This window comes from Melitaea cinxia, chromosome 21 (assembly GCF_905220565.1).
Source record: "Melitaea cinxia chromosome 21, ilMelCinx1.1, whole genome shotgun sequence".
In the NCBI taxonomy this organism is placed as follows: Eukaryota; Metazoa; Arthropoda; class Insecta; order Lepidoptera; family Nymphalidae; genus Melitaea; species Melitaea cinxia.
Genome location: NC_059414.1, coordinates 13,795,251 through 13,812,252, shown reverse-complemented (window position 1 = coordinate 13,812,252; position 17,002 = coordinate 13,795,251). Strand labels below are relative to the sequence as shown.

The 17,002-nt window shown below is 33.5% G+C and overlaps 1 protein-coding gene across 1 annotated transcript in view; it reads right to left on the bottom strand.

Moving 5' to 3' along the window:
- Positions 1–17,002, bottom strand: part of LOC123663976 — a 74,140-nt gene that overhangs the window by 16,731 nt on the left and 40,407 nt on the right. The window lies entirely within an intron of this gene.

Below are 17,002 nucleotides of genomic sequence, written 5' to 3'. Positions count from 1 at the left end.
TACAGAAGATCACAACTAAATAGCACTGTTTTCAAGCAGTGTTGTGTTCCTGTTGGTGGGTAAGGTGACCAGAACTGCTGGGGATAGGGTTGGCAACGCGCCTGCGATGCTTCAAGTATTGCAGGCGTCAAAGCTACGGTAATCGCTTACCACCAGGTGAGCCGTACATTTGTTTGCCGACCGAGTTATATAAACAAATGTAGGTAGGTACTAAGGTCTTAGTCATACAAATGTTGTCGCGGTCAAGGTATTTTGGCCGTTCACCGTTGACGTTCATAATTAAAAATTCAGTGAAATGCGTCACTTAATTTATTCTTACGAATAATTAAAACATTTGAATTCATATAATAAGTAGGTACCTTTCTACAAGATTTATTCGATCTTTGACGTTTTAAGTAATTTTGTACAGAGCCCTTTACATAGAGACAATTTGCATTCCAATTAAAGTTAAGCGGCTTAAGTACAATTAATATATCATAATTATATTATATTTATTGTTTCTAATCCTATTTATTTGATAAACATTTCAAATTTATAATTTTAGATGTACCCAGTTATAATATACTTTAATTGGTTACATGTTAGAAACCGCTTCGTATTAACGCTTCACGTTAATACTATTTTGTTAGTCATTTTTTGAGGCAGCCCAACTGGGGAAGTACCTCGACCTTACAGAAGATCATAGCTAAATAATACTGCTTTCAATTGTGTGGTTTCTGTGGTGAGGAAGGTGACTAGAGTAGGGTCGGCAACACGCTTGCGATGCTTCTGGTGTTGCAGACGATAAGCTACGGTAATGGCTTGTCATCAGGTGAACCGTACGCTTGTTTGACGACCTAGTTGTATAAAGAAGAATACTGCATGCATTGTAAAGCAGCTAAAAGGATTTTATGATTTTAGAAATAAATATACAATGAAAACACTTTATCTATCTACCTAAATGAAAGCTAACGTCGGGATACCATAAAAAAATATAACTTACCATCATATACAAGGTAAAGTCTTAAATGCCAAAGTAAGGAAAACGTATAAAAATGAAATCTAAAAATACATGTTAGAAACAATATTTCAAATAATACAACGTAGGTAAACGAAAAAATAGTCAAGTAAACACGCATTATTAAAAGTAACCCTCGATTAAATTTGACCACATGACAAGCACCACATTTTTATTTAAAAAAAAATCAACGAAATCGGTCCTACCAGTAAGAAGCTATGAGGTAGCACCTAGGATGAAGTATGCTCCTTGATCCATGGGTAGCACACATCAAAAATAAAATTGAATTGAGAACCTCCTCTTTTTTTTTAAATCGGTAAATAAAACAAAAAAAAGTTAATTGAACACTATTAAATTAATTAAACATTATAATTTAATAGCTTTAAATATTTTGAAACATTTTCTATAAAAATATTCAAATACAATAATAGATACAAATAATTAGCTAACTCATTGAAATGCGAACAAAATTATGCGCGTGAGCATCTCGCTTGGCTCTGATTGGTCAAGTCTTTCTACGCCAGTGGATACTCGCTTGTGATTGGTCTAAAATTTCACAAGAGTTATTTGGCAAGTGATCAAGTAGGCGGTGCTTATTGGCCGAAAATGTGTGTCCGTGTTAATGTTCCATCATACGTTGTAAATGTGTCAGCCGGATTACGGTAACTGGGACACTAATCGATATCAGAGCTTATTTTTATACTTTATTCGATATGACGAGTGTTTAATATGTAATTTATGATTGCCGTTTTTGTTTTATAATCGTGTGGTCTTTAATTGTGATAAAGTAATTATTTGGTAAGCGAAAATATTTTTACATAGATATTTACCTATGTATACTCGTATATTTAACTTAAATATACGTAACAGATACGGCCATCTCTTTCTAAGTTAGGCATCTTACTGACAGTATTATTGGTAACAACCTGACAGACTGACTAATATAGCTCAATTTTTTTTTTTTTTTTTTGATACAAGAGATACATAAATAAACACCTAGATATTACAGCTATCCGCCAACCCGAAGTGGTGCAGCGTGGAGGGTTGAGCTCCGATACTTCTTCTACATAGAGAAAGAGGAATATGCCGAGCAGTGGGATGTTACAGGTCGTATCAATATTACATCTGAACTTGGGGTAGAAACATAATCCACAAACCCTGAAGCAGAAAGTAGGGTCGCTGCAATTTACACCAACAGAAAAGCCTACAATTTTAAAGTAGGTGTGGGTACTAAAAAATCTGACCATAATTGGAAATTATTATAAGCCGTTATAAGCTTTACCCGTTAAATTATATGAGCTCTTTTTCTGTGAGATAAAAATACAAAACGAACTGATATCGTAAATCGATTATAAATAGTTGGAAGACAAAGAGATGGTAATTAAGTCTAATCGGATGAATGGAGTCCTTGGGGAATTCAGAGGCGATTTAAAGCGGGCCACTGAATGTTTGTTTGTTTTAATACGTATACCTATAGTTATAGTTTAATAGTTAATTAGGGTGATTTAAGTTTGATTGGTCGTGGTGTTATTCTAAATTTACCACGATTATGTTTGTGATAGTGTACTGTGTGGCTACGGTACTAAAGAATATAGCCACCCCCTCTCTTCCCGTGGGTGTCGTAAGAGGCGACTAAGGAATAACACAGCTCCACACCTTGGAACTTAAAAAGCCGACCGGTGGCGGGATAACCATCCAACTGCTGGCTTTGAAATACACAGGCCGAAGACGGGCAGCAGCGTCTTCGGTGCGACAAAGCCAGCCCTGCGGTCACCAACCCGCCTGCCCAGCGTGGTGACTATGGGCAAAACACATGAGTTCATGTTATTTTTGGCGTAAACTTGTGGATGCCTATGTCCAGCAGTGGACTGTATAGGCTGTAATGATGTTTGTGATTCAGTGTGTAACATCCCCCAGCTGGGCATATGCCTCTTTCTTTATGTAGGAAAAGAGTCAGGGCTTAATCCACCACGCTTAGTCCGCTACGCTATGATATAACGATCGCTATCAGGTTAAATGATAGGAAGATCTACAATAACACATAGAATTTTTTTTATCCCTGCATTCCCGCGGGATCAGAAATTACGTGCGGTTTCACCGATCGGCACAGCTAGTCATGTTTGCCTGAATTTAGGCAATAAATCTTGATCACACATCGATTTGATCAGACAGAGGGATACGATCCTTGAAATATTAATGTATGAAATAGGTAATTTTTTTTTTAAAGGTAACGTCGTAAATTTCTAAAAGATGTCTGCCGACGTTCCTTTGCTGTCAGGGCCAGTTCTGATGTGTTCGGGGTGGACTTGACAGCAGTTTAACGTCGTGTTTATTTTTTGATAATTATAAAATATTATACAATTTTTATTTAGGACTAAGGTAAATAATACCTTACGTATATAATTTATTATTTATGAATAAAAAATTATAACTTTTATAGTCTCTTCTTAAATAAATTCTTGAATATGTGACTCGATTTATCGGTTTTGTAATATAAAAATATTGATTTTTACACCAAATAAAGTAACGCACAAGTCGAGAATTTAATAAAAATTCACAAATATATGATTGGATTTTCTTACACTAACGTTTTATCTTAAATATATTAATAATAATAATAGTATAAAACTCCTGAGTTACACGTGAAAAATCATTTTTAATTACTCTTTAGTAGGTATCCTTAATCTATATAGTTTCTGCAATTTAGGAAATAATAATGAAACAAAATCAAAACTTATACTTTTTCGATGCGAACACTGCTTGAAAACAGTATTATTTATCTGTGATCTTCTGTAAGGTCGAGGTACTTCCCCAGTCGGGCTGCTCCATATTTTGAGCAGGAATTTTCCTGATGTGCCCTACCTTAGTTAATTTTTTTTAAATTGGTTTATCAAATCCTTCAAAATAACTGAAAGATTAAAATTAATAATATGATTAGAGTGGTATAATCTATAAGTTTAAATTGTGATATAAATCATGTCGGTGTAAAATGATAAAACGAATACTGACAGACAACTAAAAACAGAAATCCTGTCAGTAGTTCTCTAAACAGTGATATATCTTCCAACACTCCCGTTACTAGATAATAAATCCTAAAGCGTATTCATTTCTTAAATATGTAATATAAAAGAGAAGATAAAATAAAAATAAATCTTTTAAAATCTCTCGACAATACCGGCTTATCGATATACGATTAGATTAAAATCACTGATTAATCGATAAAAATTAAAAAATCGATATTTCTAACAACACTAGATAAGATGGTAAGGCGCTATGCATGTGTAAGTCCAGCGTACGCTGAGATGTAGAGCGATACAAAAAAAAGTATATCTAGATTCAGATTCGTGTGATGAATGAGAATGATGAAATGAGAGAGGAGTGACTTAAAAAACAAATTCTAGTGGAGCTGACACACACACACACACACACACACTTTTGTTATGTAGGTCTACTTATATTGATAAATCTCGGGTAAAAGTTCTTTGCACCTTAATACCTTATTATAATATGTGTACTTTTATTATTTACCTATTACCTATATTATTACCTATACCCTTACCTATATTACCTATTACCTTATTATTTACTGATTTACCTATTATTACTACCTTTATAAAAAATGTACCTTTGCCTTGTATGAGAATTTAAAAGTGCTTTTAAAGCCTATTTGAATACAGTAACTTTTGATTTAGATTTTGAAATGTTAATAATAATAAAAAAATCGTAGTAAATTCATTGTTCACTGCTCCAGCATCCGTCGGACTCGAAGACCACCGGGGCGCGCATTAGCATAAAAATGCAACGACACGCGCTTTAATTGAGAGTACGTACTGCGCACCAAACAACGGACCTTATTTATACGGAGGACCATCTATATATTATTTATCGGTCCCCGAAGTTCGACACGTTTCGGTAATTAAATGGGAATTTATATTAATTAATTGATTTTTGTTTATTTTTATAATTATGATTTGTGTTTTTATTATGATTATGTTAATATGTTGGATGAACTGACGCTTTGAGCTTTGCGTACTATTTTTTTTTTTTGTTTCCTTATTTATATTGTCACTGAGTTGTACCAAAATTAAAAACAAAGACTTTTGAACCATTTTACAAAAATAAAATTATTTTTCAATTTAATAATTATGGGCAAAGTGAAGCTACAACCTTTTCGGAATGTACATTCAATTGAGAAGCAAAAATCTCAACAAAGTCCATAATGTTTCGTAAAATAAGTCGGTCTCAGTCTTTTAGTTAACTAGACAAGTCCTAGACGAACGACGGAAATTTTCAAATTAGTGACATAGGTAAGTTACGCTACGCGATGTTACGCAGGTAATACTTTAAATTATATTTACTTACTATTTCGCATACAAAACAAGAGTTATGTGGAATTTTTAACCACTAAAACCAATGCAATTAATGGTCAATGATTGATTCTAACACGTTTCTTAATAATTAATTAATAGTTCTAAAGTATTTTATTAATTTTTATAAATAATTATAATATTTATAATTTCGGTTCTATATCATAAAGTAGTGATCAATAATTAAATTAAATCGTAATTTTGTCTGTAAAGTAATGATCAATTATCAAAATATTTTGGACAGCAGGTATGCTCACTCAAAGTGTAGAGCGTAAAAATAAATGATAAGTCAATACTAATGGCCGGCGCACTTGGAGTGGACATAGTCCACAATTAGTGCCCACTCCACACGTTCGTCTTAATTGTGCCTTGTTTCTTTCTTTTGCTCCTGTTATCCCACACGTGTAGTTAAAGTTAACTATCATTTTTTATAATCTGTACTAAATGACAAGGCGCCCTTCATGTCGCTATTTTTTTTTTTTCGTAAACATATCGATAACTTTTATTTTTCAATTCGAACTTAAAAAAATCCAGTTTGATGCCATCTTTTGGAAGTTATGCGCGGTTTCATGTCATTTTCAGTTGTGATAATCTACTGACTATAATCAATTAACATTTATAGTGACACCTTCTGAGAATCGCGTTGTAAGAGCTTAAGCTCATAATCGTTCCTAGCATTGCTACTGTTCTATAAACACTAGTATAGTCAACTATATTTATTTATGTACTTATTTTTACACTTTATTGTACACCAAACAAGATATAAAATAAATGAGCAACATTAACAATAATTAGTAGAAAAATATACAAAAGGCGGCCTTATTGCCTAAAAGCAATCTCTTCCAGGCAACCTTAGAAAAAAGGAGAGAGCTATATAAATATTAAATTAAGAAAAAAAAACTTTACTAAATTTGATATATTAAGCTATCGTAACAGATGTATAAAGTGTGTCTATTCACCCCAGCAAGAGATCGTTCTAATAAGGTAGACGAACAATACCTACCTATAGTTCCGAAAAAAATGTTATTTTTATTTCTTCATATGGTATTAGTCATTTCAAAATACAACTGTTAAAAAATCATTTAAAAAATTATTTTAACGTTTAAATCTGCGGTCAACAATAATAGACAAACCTAAATTAGGCCTAGTATGCGACCGCAATTAAAAGGGGCGTAATTACGTAACGATGTATTATTTAATTCGATAACAATGAGAGCCGATCACAAACTACCATTACGTCGACCGCGTGATATAGAGCCAGCGGCAATGGTTTATTTCCTATAATAATTTTAATATGAATATTTCTGAGAGCACGTTTTCCGCAATGGTCATTACTGATACAGTGTTTTGATTTAGTTACTACTTCAAATCTTTTTTTTGTGTTACAACAACTCAGGTTAACAACTTCACCAAACAGGTCGACAAGCATGCGTACGGCTCATATGATGGTAATTGATTACCGTAGCCAACACCAGAAGCATCGCAAGCGCGTTGCCGACCCTACCCTTAAACCTACTGATAGAAAGCAGTATTATTTAGCTGTGATCTTCTGTAAGGTCGAGGTACTTCCCCAGTCGAGCTGCTCCAAATTTTGAGCAGGACAGTTCCTGCCTACCTCAGTTAAATATCTGTGGGTAGTATAATTTATTTATATATCTATACTACTAATATTATGAAGCTGAAGAATTAGTTTGTTTGTTTGAACGCTCTAATTTTAGAAACTACAGAAAATTGAAAAATTATTTTTTTATTGGATAGACCATTTACCGAGGAAGGTTTATAGGCTATAGGCAATTTTTTTAAACCGCAGGTCACAATATTTATCAATAGATAGTAGTATATCTATAAAGTTAAATACACGAGTAGGTATATCATATGAGTCTTCATGTACGTAGACAAATGCAAGCCACATTACAAATAGTTGCACTGCATCAAAACCAAGTGCATCACTCACGCCAGAATTTACCGCAAACGGTATGTTATCGGCATTCACAAGTACATGCGTTAGTCAGTTCTTAGCATAAAGTTTAGATTACTGTGTTGAATCATTTTATGAATTATCTGAAAATGAATTTTAAGTACGTTTTAAAAACGAAATAAACAGCTAAAACTTAGACTGTATCAATGATAAAGATGTGTGGATTTAGTGACGCTGTATTTCATTCAAGATGTTACCAAACTTATAATTATTTTCATTATTTTCGTATTATATATTACGGTAATCGTATATTGATTAGCTTTTGCTCTTATTACTTAATAATAAATATTACTTATAGCGATTAAAAAAAATACAACGTGACAACGATTCAGCAAATCTCGTTCGCTAACGAAACCGAAGCGATAATTAAACAATTAGCGATAGCTATACAATATCGACGCGACGATTTGACCGCACATCAATCACATAAGTGCGGTCAACGCGGACACATCTCTATGTAATAATCATATGATCAATTATGCGTTATGTATTCACTAATATATTTACGATGAGATTAGTGTGTTACGATTTTGGTCAAGAAGTAATCTTGAAGATAAATTTATTATGAATCCAAATGTACTGATGTGTAAACGAGATTTTTTGTGTAGTCACCATACCATACCCCCACCATTCGCCCGCGTTAATTTGAGGGAAAAAATGTACTTGTCTAAATAGCTATTGTATTGTATTGTATATGTGTTATACTTGTTTTTATGAATTTTAAGATGAATCGTTTCTCTTGGTCATTTGTTGTCTGAAATAAAGATTGATTTATTTAATAAACATATTAGTTTAGTTAAGAACGTAAAGTTCGAATATAAATATGTACCTACATATTGAAATTATGGAATATGAACACAATTTTCGTTTACCCCAGTAACGCTTAAATCGGCTTATGTTTAACTTATCACACAATTAAACTAGCCAACCTGACAAATGCTCTCCTGTCTGTTAAGCGCTCGCTTTCCATTACGATATTCTACGGAATTTTGCTGAATCCTCATTCCGAGTGAGCTGTCTATAAAATAAGTATTAAAAAACAAGTCAAGACGCTAACAACGCGCTAAGCAGCACTTTTAGTTAATAATCTATACTAAAATTACAAAGCTGAAAATTTTGTTTGTTTCTTTAAACGCACTAATCTCAGGAAGCACTAAGATAAAAAATAAAAAAAAATCGTTTCGAATTGAAAAATTCTTTTTTGTTGGATAGCCCATTCACCGAGGAAGGTTATAGGCTATGCTCTTTCAGGAATATGGTTGACTAAGCCAGTAACACTTTGCTTTGTGCCCCAGATCCGTACTTTCGATTTCCGCCCTGGGTCAATAATATACATTATATAACCCATTTTTTAAATATACATTTATACCTCTGTTATCTCTATTCCCAAACACACAGGCATTCGGTTGCATACGGCACGTAGGACCAGACAACCGTGCGTATATATATATATATATATATATATATCATCTTTTTTTTTATGTCACTAGGTCGGCAAACAAGCGTACGGCTCACCTGATGGTAAGCGATTACCGTAGCCTATAGACGCCTGCAACACCAGAAGCATCGCAAGCGCGTTGCCGACCCAATCCCAAATCCCCCCAGGAGCTCTGGTCACCTTACTCACCAACAGGAACACAATACTGCTTGAAAACAGTATTATTTTGCTGTGATCTTCTGTAAGGTCGAGGTACTACCCCAGTCGGGCTGCTCCAATCTTTGAGCAGGAAATTCCTGCTGTGCCCTACCTCAGTTACACATATCTATACATAATATATCATCCATCATATTACTAATTGATATAATTAACACATCAATTGTGTAAAAGATTAACAAACTCACCGACCTCCAAAAGAAAGTCAATTACAAAGAATCCCTCGAAACGTTCGCAACAAAGCGATTCCTTAAGCCTCACTTATTAATTCCGAGATTCGAACCCCGACACCGAACACCGCTGACTTACATAGTAATTTGAACCCTGTAACACTTACTTTATTACGTCAAAAGGAATTGTTAGGGTTGACGCGACAAAAAATAAAACGCGGAAAATTAAATTTAAAAGTAATAAAAATGTTTTGTTTTTTTCTTTATCTGTTTTAACCGACTTTCAAAAAGGAGGAGGTTCTCATTTCGTCTGTACTTTTTTTCTTTTCCCCAGAACTTTATACTGGGTTGTTTTTTTTTTTATCGAAAGGTGGTGCTAATCATGTAGTGTTTTTTTTTAATTTAATTGAGGTCTGACGATTACTTTTCGAGTTATATCTAATAATGCGTATTTGTTTGTCAATTTTTTTGTCGATCCTAGGTATATATGTATTTATACCTCTTAACTATTTACTGGGTGTACCAATTTTTATGTTTCTTGTTTTAATCGAAAGCTGGTGCTTTTTTAAGCTGATGCTATTTTCGGAATAATCTTTAATAACGCGTATTTACTAAATTAGTTTTTCGTCTACCTACGTTGTATCACTTATCGATGTAATTGAAGTCGGTTTTGTTTTTGTGGGCATACACAACTATTTTAGCTTCCTATTCATAAAGGAAAGTTATGCTCAAACATCACCATATGGTTCATAGCGTAATGAATAAAATAAAATAGAAAAGAGTTTATGGGGGAATTGAAGCTGAAAAATGTTTCTTTATACGCAATGCTCAGAGCATGATTTGAATAACTATTATTCAAATTTATTTATTAGGTATTCAGCAGTATCCTGTACTTACCCAATTCTGAAGAGGACAGGTTTATTTATACAATAGTCGTAAAAGATTTGAAAAGACGTGGATAATTTCATTCGAAACGATGGAGGTATCGTTCTATACAACAAAACTAACAATTTTTTTTAGTTAAGTATAATTTAAAAAAAAAAACAAATCCAAAAACTATTGAACACACAGCCCTACAAAAAAACACGTGATAGACACAATTTAAACGGCGACTCATCATTAAAATAAAAGCGTCGCTGCGATCCTCCCGGGCGTGCGTTATCACCGCTCACAGGGGGGTTGCGGGATGGAGGAGGTTGTCAGGGTGTACCGGAGGGTGCGGAGGGTGAGACCAGCAGGGCCCGGTGAAGCCGCTGAACTTGTTACATTTGATAATTGTTTGAGATATTTAGCGCTAAAGGACTATTTTATTCATGGTTAATTTTGTAACTTCGCCTGTAGCTAATTTTTAATCTATATCAATAAAAAATGCTAAATATTGTTAAGCGTCGAAGTCGAAAACGTGTAGACTTATTTACTTTTTTTATAGAAGGTTAATTTTGTGGTAAGTACACGAAAAAGTGAATCTCAATAGAATTAATTGTCTTTTTTCTTCTAATTTCAAGTAACTTGATTTAGTAATCAGCCGTTAGTAATGTCTAATTAAGTACACAGAAAATAAGTTTTTTAAGTTGTACGATTTTATTTTTGTGTTACCCACACATTAGCCAATTAAGTTACTCCATAACTTAATTGGCTAGAGCACCGATACGGTCAGTTGGAGATGCAGGTTCGATTCCCGCTGGAACGGTCGATTTTTGATATGATATTTAAAAAATAAGTTTTTTTAAGTAATTTGTTTGCAACGAGTTTTTTTTTTCTATAAAACTCCATAAATTATTTTTTTACAATTTAGCATTTAGCATATTTATATTTATTGCAATTAGCAATTTATTTTTATGAAATATTTTCAGTCAAAAACATTTTTCTTATTACTGTGCAACTCAACATTCATTTACACCCAAGTGAAACCACCACAAAAAATACAAAAGCACCGTTTACTAAAACCTCAAAATACACATTCTTAAGAAATAAAATAATTAAACATTTTAACACAAACGTCAAACCCACCGATTTCAGAACGGAGTGGAAACGTCAACAAGTAGAAAATAAAATTAAAAATAAAAAAATATCCTAATCGCCTTAATCACTCCAAAGAAACGTTGTCTCTCACGCCGACGTGTTGAAAGTGTTAATGCGTTCCACTGAACACGTATTACTGGGAAGACACACGAACAGACAGTTGTAAAATTAGTTTGAAACGAAAATACGTAGATTGAAATGATTATCTGTAACGATATGTCACGAGAATTAAAAAAAAAACATATTCACTAATATATTAAGTCTAAGGACTTTGTATGAAATTCTTAATGATAGTTTATGTTATTATAGTTTATGTAATTTGAAATCTTTAAAGATATGATGACATTTTTAATACAATAACATACTCCTTCATAAATATTATTAAATACAAGAATCTAAAATATATTTTCAAATAATTCAGCAAAAGTTGAGTTTTGAATTAGTGAGAAAAGGACAGAATTTTGCAATTAGTGCTGTCAAATAGCAATTTTAACAGACATTGCTAACTCTATAAAAGTATCGTTTAAATATATGTAATACTTAATCAATATCATTACTAAATCGACTTGGCAAAAAGTGCTATTAACTATAAGTGAAACGAAATTGACGTCTTACGTAACGGGTACAATCGACGATGACCACTCCGCTTTGATCACAAGATTATCGCAAATTGCTTAATTTACTTTTAAAGTAGGAGCATACCGTACAATATACGAGTGTGACAACTTCTTGATACATCAAAAGAACCGAATTACAAAAACAGGCTCAAGTCCACTGCGACCCTCGATCCCCAAGTTCATGCCAATTATTATTAAAGGCGAATTTCAAACATCTGTTAATTGTCGGAGTATTTGATACATGAAAAGTAGCAAGGAAAATGAGAAAGAGAGAGAGTTAGATGAGAAAAAAGAGAGATAAAAAGACAATGACTTAGACGAAAAAACAGAAATAATAGAAATAAATGAGATATAATTGTGTTTGCAGGCAAACGAAGAAAAACCGACTTCAACTATATCGACAAGTAATACAACGTAGGTAGATGAAAAAATAGTCAAGCAAATACGCATTATCAAAGATTACTCCAAAATTTGTAATCAGATTTCGATGAAATTTAAATGTGACCACATGATAAACATCCTTCCTTCCTTCGATTTCTCTAGGATCCCATCATCAGATCCTGGTTTCCTTCATGGTACCAAACTAGGGATATCTTCTTTCCAACAAAAAAAGAATTATCAAAATCGGTTCATAAACGACGGAGTTATCCCCGAACATACACATATATATATACTAGCTGTGCCCGCGGCTTCGCCCGCGTTGAAATCAGTGTGTCATAAAGTTTTCCCAGCAAACTTCCAGTGAAACTATTATCAAAATCGGCTTAGCCGTTCCGTAAACCTTCCTCTTGAAGCCCTCTCTCCATTGGTGAAACCGCATTAAATCCGTTCAATAGATTTTGAGGGAATCGATCACATACACTTTTAGGGACTTTGTTTTATAATACACTAATTATTACCCGCGACTACGCTCACATCGATATGAAGATATGCATTACTATTAAGATGTTTAACGCAATTATTTTTTTATTTCAGTCACTTGAAATGCTTATCACACTGAGTAACTTTTTAAAAGCCACAATTTAGTAAAATTTAATAGTTATATTTATAAAACCTCTCTATACACCACATTTTTAGTTTTATTTTCAGGCTGCAGTATAAACAAACCTATCAGGCGAACTTATAGCTGCTGTAAATGTTTCATACAAACTATCAACCCCAATGAAACCCCCTTAGCGGTGGAATATCACAAAATCCGTTCTTAGTGGAAGTTTACTAACTATAATCTACCTCCCTGCTAAATTTCATCTTTGTCCATCCTGGATGGATGGGACCATCGAACGATTTTTGAGTTCTCGCGATGAGTCAGTGACCTTTCTTTTTTATATATATACATTGCTATGCATTATTTAAACTACTCCTCTCCATCTATAGAGCATATATTTTAAATTTCAAGCCTCTTAATTTAAAAATATAGGATTTTCATACAAACTTCCAACCCCCGTTTTATCCCCTTGGGGGTCGAGTTTCGTAAAATCCATTCTCAGCGGATGTTTATGCCCTATAAGGAACCTACCAGCCAAATTTCAAGTTTGTAGGTGTTATAGTTTCCGAGGTTTCGTGATGAGTGAGTCTACCTACCATCCCCCGTTTTAACTCCAAAAGAGAGTTGATTTCTAAAGATACATTATTTCGTCATCTTTCTACCATCTATAGAGCATACATTTTAAATTTCAAGTCTCGTTCTTCAAAAACATAGGACTTTCATACAAACTTCCAACCCCCGTTTTATCCCCTTAAGGGTCGAGTTTCGTAAAATCAGCTCTTAGCGGATGTTTACGCCCTATAAGAAACCTACCTGCCAAATTTTAAGTTTATAGCTGTTATAGTTTCGCGAGATTTTGTGATGAGGGAGTCAACCTACCATCCCCCGTTTTAACCCCAAAAGGGTATTGATTTCTAAAGATACATTATTTGGACACCTTCTCATCATCTATAGAGCATACATTTTAAATTTCAAGTCTCTTACTTCAAAAACATGGGACTTTCACACAAACTTCCAACCCCCGTTTTACCCCCTTAAGGGTCAAATTTCGTAAAATCTGTTCTTAGCGAATGTCTACGCCTTGTAAGGAGCCATCCTGCCAAATTTCAAGTTTTTAGGTGTTATAGTTTCGGAAATTTCGTGATGAGTGAGTCAACATACCATCCCCCGTTTTAACCCCAAAAGGGTATTGATTTCTAAAGATACATTATTTGGACACCTTCTCATCATCTATAGAGCATACATTTTAAATTTCAAGTCTCTTACTTCAAAAACATAGGACTTTCATACAAACTTGCAACCCCCGTTTTACCCCTTTAGGGGTCGAGTTTCGTAAAATCCGTTCTTAGCGGATGTTTTTGTCATATAAGGAGCCTACTTGCCAAATTTCAAGTTTGTAGGTGTTATAGTTTCGGAGATTTCGTGATGAGTGAGTGACCTTTCGCTTTTATATATATTATTATAGATATATATATATATATATATATATATATATATATATATATATATATATATATACGGTCGAATTGAGTAACTTCCTCCTTTTTTTTGAAGTCAGTTAAAAAGAAAGTCATATCATCACCAGACAACAGACGTGAAAACTATCGCATACCTAACGACAATTTAGCATTTAAGCACTAGTAAGGCCTTTGATCTGAAATTTGTCGCATCAACATGACGCAATTTTTTTTTATAATACTTTAAGATCAAAGCGAATGATAAGTAATTTCCTAATAACAGAAAAGTTCGATGATTTGAAAACCAACGTCCAAAGTGTGTTTGAAATTGACAAACATATATTTATATCACAAATTAAAACACTCAGAACGCTACATCTTAAGCCATTATTCAGTGTTCATCACACGACACTTAAGACTTTTTACAATCTTAAAATTCCGCGAACCGGCTCACGTTAACATGCTCGATATTAATACTGAATTCCAGAATTTTAAAATCAAAATGATACAATTTAAGCCGACTCCTTTTATATTTCACGGAACCGAGCATCTGTGATTTCATGTAAATTAAATTCTATGTATTATATCCATTCCTTGGCTTTTGGCCGCGACTTTACTCGCTTAGATAGCCAAAGATTAAAGAACGTATATTCGTTATTTTATTGTTAGATGTATAGATACACAGTACACACAGTATTTACTGTACGATTTCGAATAGTAAGCGTCAAAATCAGATTCTTTTAGACATTTGGGACTGTGTTTGATTTCCGCTCGGATTAGATATTTGCATATATATAAAAATAAAATCTGGACCGGTTGCTGTGGGTCTCTCGTTCGTTCCTCGAAAAGCACGTTAAGCTGTCAGTCCCGGCTGTTATCATATACACCTGATAGCGGTTGTTACTTATAGTAATGAATATATCCACCAAACCCGCAGTGAAGCAGCGTGGTGGATTACGCTTCGATCCTTGTCCTACATGTGGAAAGTGGCCTATGCCCAGCAGTGGGATATTACAGGCTGAATCGTGAAACCTAAACTTACATTACGTACGTCCACACGAACTGACCGAGATCTCCTCATAACATAATTAGCTTTAACATCCGCCGCGTGGGATCATTCGTAAGAAATCAATCAAGTGCAGTCCGATCGCAGGAAACTGCAATTAAAGTTGACTACGACTCTGACTGGACAAAAATTGGAAGCGATTAAATAATCGTTCATTCTCTCAAGGTAGTACAGCTTTGTAATTTCTTGGTTAAATCAAAATAAGTAAGTCATTTTCATTAAATTAGAATAAGAGAAAAACGATTGCGCTTTGACTACACGACTGAAGTAAAACTTACGAAACGTCTCTCTCTCTCTTTCTATCTTCACTAACTTATATCTCACTGTCAACTTCCGTTCGCTTCGCCCGATCACACTTTTCGTAACGCTCTCGTCGCGCATCAACCAGCTCACTCCCCAACTCAAGAAAAAGAAGTTTAACTTCAAAAATAGATATTAAACAAATCCATTGCAATACAGCGATGAAAATGGCACAAGTCTGCGCACGCGACGGATGCGCGGAGATCAATCGCAGGCGTATTGCGGCGTGTCTGTAACTCTATCCCAGGAAACTTGCAATTAACTGCGTTCGAGTCGCAAATGTGTTGCGATACGTTTGGTTCGTTTTGAAGATGGCGCGAACGTGAAAGATTTAAATAGAATGTTCGTTTTATTTGCAAGATGTTAAAGGGATTTATTTATTTATTTATTTATTATAATGCGCCAACAAGGTAGACACTAATAAATTCACTATAATCATCAGCACAGGGTACAAACAATTGAGTGATACCTCAATTATAGGCACATACAGCTTTCATGAGAGTTTTTCATTACAAAAACATATCGAATCAAATCAATCAAAAATCAATGAAAATTAAATTATTACAATAAATTTAAGAATAAAATAATGCAATTTAAATTAATTAACAAAACTAATAATCATACGCTAGAATTTAAAGGGATAACTTATACTTGATATTGTGATAAATTGATACTCAATTTCAACGACACTGGATATTTGTATTTGAACAAATTTTTCTTTCCCGTCGTTTTTTTGTCCAGGTTTTGGAACGAAGTTCCTTAGGCAGGCTTGACATATGGCTGGGCGACCGAAATGAAAAAAAAATGTGACACTAAAACCGTAAGAAAAATATACAACGGAAGTGACGTAATATCAGTCTCACAACTGTATAATATGACGTTTGTAAAACTAAAATATTACTAGTAAACTTTTTTTAAAATTATTATGTAATTTTATACTGTGGACAAAAATAAATAAAGACACATTTTTTTTATTTCACTTAATAGTTTGAATTATTATTACTATTATTATTTTGTTTGATTTATTTTATTTTACGGTATTTGTTATTTCTAAAACACTAAATTTCCTAAATACTTTTATGTACTTAATTAAAAACCAATCAACAAAATTAAAAAAACCAGAAAATATATATATACAATTAAAAATTTTTTTTTCTAATTGTAATGCTTCTATACTATCCGAAGGAACTTCGTTCCCACCTGGTGTCCCATGACACCACATAATTTTTTTTTTTTTTTTTTGTTTGTTTGCTTAAACTGAACAAAAAATACCGACTGTCAATCATGTTGACAGTGTTTCAAGATTAAAGCCGTATATATATTATATTTTAATAAGGAATTACTTTACAAAAAAAGCATTAACAATTCTTTTAGTTGTTGATGCCGGTA